The following is a 4,990-nucleotide window of genomic DNA, read 5'->3' as shown; positions in this document are numbered from 1 at the left end:
GCGGTCGATCCTCCAGATGGACTAGCACTCGACGCTTCCGGACTTCCTGCTGGACATCCGCTTCCCGGCTAGTCCAGTCTTTCACCTTGTTCGCGACACCAGGACTTTCCACCTAGGGTTACCACCCCCTAGGATTTTTGCCTAAAGCCATCGACCTGCCAAGACTTTCCGCATAGGGTTACCACCCCCTATGACCTAGGGTTACCACCCCCTAGGGTTTTCCACCTGCCTAACCGCAGCTAGGACTTTCCTGAAATACTCATTCAAACATGTTAGATCACACACTAACTTAACTTTGAATCCTTTGCCATTATCAAAACTAAGGTTCGATCGTCGGATGCTTCTGCACCAACAACTCCAACCGAGCTAGAAAGGCAAGCGTCCGGCAGCTCCAGATTCATGCAGTCGGCTGTAGCCGAGAACGAGCGGAAGGACCCGAAATTAGTTTCGGGCCCAGGGACTTGGAAGGAGTTGAAGTGCCCCACGACGACGCTCTGCTCATCAAAGCGGTAATAGCTAACTACACTATTCACCGCGTATTCATTGACACAGGAAGTTCGGTCAACATCATATTTAAGAAGGTGTTCGATCAACTACAAATTGACCGAGCCGAGCTGTTACCCATGACGACTCCGCTCTACGGGTTTACTGGTAATGAAGTTCAGCCGGTCGGACAGATCCAGCTGGCTATCTCGTTAGGAGAAGAGCCGCTCAGGAGGACAAGGACAACAAACTTCGTGGTGGTCGACTCTCCCTCGTCCTACAACGTCATTTTGGGACGACCGGCGCTCAGCGAATTCCGAGCGGTCGTCTCAACCTTCCATCAGAAGATCAAGTTCCCTGTGGAGGACAAAGTGGGAGAAGTACGGGGAGATCAGCTAGCAGCTCGGCGATGCTATATCGAGATGATCCGGGCAGAAGCCCATTCCGCTCGGAAGGCACCCCGGATCGAGGTAAACGCCATCACTGAAAAGCCACCCTCTTTAATTTATGAAGAAAAAGAGGAAGTGCAGATTCACCCAACCCGACCGGAGGCCACGACTTTTATTGCATCCGATCTGGAGGAGAAGTAGAAAGAGGAGCTGATCCAATGCCTCCGGAGAAATCATGATGTCTTTGTCTGGTCGACACATGAGCTGCCCGGAATTTCACCAAGTATTACGCAGCATGAGCTCCATGTCCGACCGGACGGCGATCAGCGGAGAAAAGAGATTTCACGAGCGAATGCCATCATCCGGTGAGGTGGAGAAGCTTCTAAAGCCGCCATATCGCCAAGTGCGGTTCAGCTGGTTGGTGAACGTAGTATTAGTCTCAAGCCGGGCAACAAGTGGAGAGTATGCATAGATTCGGATCTCAACAAACCTTGCAGAAAGATTTTTATCCTCTTGCCGGATAGATCACTGGTGGACTCTACGGCTATGAATTAATCTGTATGCTCGCGCCTACCGGGCTATCACCAAGTCTTGCCGCCGTGAAGATCGAGAAAAGTCGACCGTGACAAGCGGACTTATTGCTATAATGTGATGCCGTTCGGATTGAAGAATGCGGGGGCCACATATCAACGCTTGATGAATAAAGTATTCAGAGAGCAGATCGGGCGGAATTTAGAAGTTTATGTGGACGACATTCTCATTAAATCCGTCCGAGCGCCCGATCTCTACAAGGACATGGAAGAAACCTTCCGAACGCTACGCAAATATGGAGTCAAGCTGAATCCCCAGAAGTGCCTGTTCGGAGTAAAAGGAGGGCGTTTCTTGGGGTACATAGTGACCGAGCGGGGCATCGAAGCAAATCCCAGCAAGGTGAAAGCTCTGCAAGATATGCCGCCTCCAAGAAATACAAGAGAAGTGCAGCGTTTGACCGGTCGGATAACCGCTCTGTCCAGATTCATCTCCAAAACCGCCGACCGGAGCCTTCCTTTTTTCAAGATCTTACGCAAGGCTACAAAATTTCACTGGGATGAAGAATGCGATCAGGCGTTCGAAGATTTAAAGGCATATTTGAATTCGCTTCCGGTATTATCCAAGTCAACTATTGGTGAACCACTTTGTATTTATCTGTCCTCGACCGAGCAGGCAATCGGCTCAGCACTGGTGAGGGCGAGCGGGGAGGAGCCTGTATATTTCCTTAGTCACATTTTAAAAGATGCTGAATCTCGTTACACTGGGCTCGAAAAATTAGCTTTCGCTCTGGTCCTCGCCGCTCGGCTCCTCCGTCCATACTTCCTGGCACATACTATCATCGTCAAGACCAATAGTCCGCTGGGGCGTGTGTTGCTGAATCCAGAAGCGTCCGGTCGGCTCATCAAATGGACGACGGAGTTAAGTGAATTTGACATTCAATACCAGCCCCGCTCGGCGATCAAAGCACAATCCTTGGCCGATTTTGTGACTGAGGTGCAAAGGCCGGAGCCGGAAGCCATGTGGAGAATATATGTGGATGGGTTGTCCACTCGGCTCGGAAGCGGAATTGGAATATTGTTGCTCTCCCCTCAAGAAGAAAAGATGCACTTATCCGTCCGGCTGGATTATAAAGCTACCAACAATGAAGCAGAGTATGAGGCCCTCATAGCTGGCTTGCAGGCTACCCGGCATGTGGGAGCCGGTCGGGTAACGCTTCACTCGGATTCACAGTTGGCCTCTCTGGTACCTTGAAATCAATAGTGCTCGGCTCAAGCTCTCGCAAGCCTTGAGAAGCTCAAAGCCGATTTTAGAGAAGTTATTGTCCGGAAGATACCCAGAGCAGAAAATCAAGTTAGCCAAACTTGCGAGCTCAATAACGTCGGTCGCCATTCAACAGCCAATTGAAAAAGTATTGTTGGTGGCGCACGTCGACCGGATGGCAGGCCTCACGTTTCCAAGTGACTGTAGAACACCCCTCGCGGAGTTTTTACGCTCAGGAGCCACACCGTCCAACCGGAACGAAGCCCAGCTGTTAAGAAGGAGGGCCGGTCGGTTCACACTCATCGGCGATCAGCTTTACAAAAAGGCTTTCTCACGCCCGTTGTTGAAATGCGTGAGCTCGGAGGACTCGGCTTACATCCTCCAAGAAGTACATCAAGGATCATGCGGAGGACATCCGGGCGGACGAGCACTAGCTAAGAAGATCCTGCTAGCTAGATACTTTTGGCCAACTTTGCAAGCAGACGCCGCTCGGACCGTGTCGACATGCCTTTCATGCCAGAAGTACCATAGCTTCAACCACCGACCGGCAGAGGAAATGAAGGCATCAACAGTTTCATGTCCGTTCGATCAATGGGGAATGGATATTGTTGGTCCATTTCCGATGGCGACCGGGCAGCGGAAATTTTTGTTAGTGGCGGTTGATTATTTTTCCAAGTGGGTGGAGGCCGAGCCGCTAGCCAAGATCACCGAACAGATGGTCAAAAAATTTATCTGGCAACACATCATCTGTCGATTCGGCATCCCTCGCCGATTGGTTTCCGACAATGGGCGGCAGTTCACAGGGGAGATGCAAGAGGATTGGTGCAAAAGCTACGGCATCGAGCAACACTTTACGTCCGTGGCTTATCCCCAGAGCAACGGTCAAGCCGAAGTAGCCAATCAGGAAATTCTTCGCATTCTGCGTGCTCGGCTCGACCATTTGGGAGGAAGTTGGTCAGATGAAGTGCCGGACGTCTTATGGGCCATCCGAACGACTCCAAAGGAAGGGACGGGCGTCACGCCTTTCCACCTGGTGTATGGCGGCGAAGCGGTCATTCCTGTTGAAGTTGGAGTCGAATCCGCTCGGATCCAAAGCTATGATGAGGGCAACGCCGAGCGGAGGAACATAGAGCTAGACCTGGTCGAAGAACAAAGAGCCAAGGCGTCCGTTCGGCTGATGGCATACCGGCAGCGGATGAAGCAGAACTACAACCGCCGCGTAATCCCCAGATCATTCCAGGTTGGCGATCTTGTCTAGAAGAAAGTCAAGCCGGTCGGCGACGTCGGCAAACTGGAGGCACCGTGGGCGGGCCCCTTCAAGGTTATTGAAAAGCTCCGCTCGGGCGCATATTATTTGGAGGATGAAGACGGGCGGCAGTTGGATCGACCGTGAAGTGCAAATCATCTCCAGCCTTATCGAGCGGGGTGAAAGGTGCACGAATGTAAATCATTTTTGTATATGTTAAGTTGCCCATGTCCTGGTAATGCAGGAAGCAAAATTAATGCAAAGGATGGCCAATGGATCCGCCGATCGGCAGCGTCAAAATTAGCGTGGAAGACCGTCGAGCTCCGACGTTAAATATCGAGAGACGAGCCGGCGTCTATAAACGTCCGAGCGGAAGACCGTCGAGCTCCGACGTTAAATATCGAGAAACGAGTCGGCGTCTATAAACGTCCGAGCGGAAGACCGTCGAGCTCCGACGTTAAATATCGAGAGACGAGCCGGCGTCTATAAACGTCCGGCGGAAGACCGTCGAGCTCCGGCGTTAAATATCGAGAGACGAGTCGGCGTATAAACCCTCCGGCGGAAGACCGTCGAGCTCCGGCGTTAAATATCGAGGGACGAGACGGCGTATAAAGCGTCCGGCGGAAGACCGTCGAGCTCCGGCGTTAAAATATCGAGGCGAGCCGGCGTCTATAAACGTCCGGCGGAAGACCGTCGAGCTCCGGCGTTAAATATCGAGGACGAGCCGGCGTCTATCCGAGCGGAAGAGCGTCGAGCTCCGGCGTTAAATATCGAGAGACGAGCCGGCGTCTATAAACGTCCGAGCGGAAGACCGTCGAGCTCCGACGTTAAATATCGAGAGACGAGCCGGCGTCTATAAACGTCCGAGCGGAAGACCGTCGAGCTCCGACGTTAAATATCGAGAGACGAGCCGGCGTCTATAAACGTCCGAGCGGAAGACCGTCGAGCTCCGACATTAAATATCGAGAGACGAGCCGGCGTCTATAAACGTCCGAGCGGAAGACCGTCGAGCTCCGACGTTAAATATCGAGAGACGAGCCGGCGTCTATAAACGCCCGAGCGGAAGACCGTCGAGCTCCGA

Source organism: Zingiber officinale, chromosome 5B, assembly GCF_018446385.1.
Source record: "Zingiber officinale cultivar Zhangliang chromosome 5B, Zo_v1.1, whole genome shotgun sequence".
Lineage (NCBI taxonomy): Eukaryota > Viridiplantae > Streptophyta > Magnoliopsida > Zingiberales > Zingiberaceae > Zingiber > Zingiber officinale.
Note: the sequence above shows the minus strand (reverse complement) of the source record.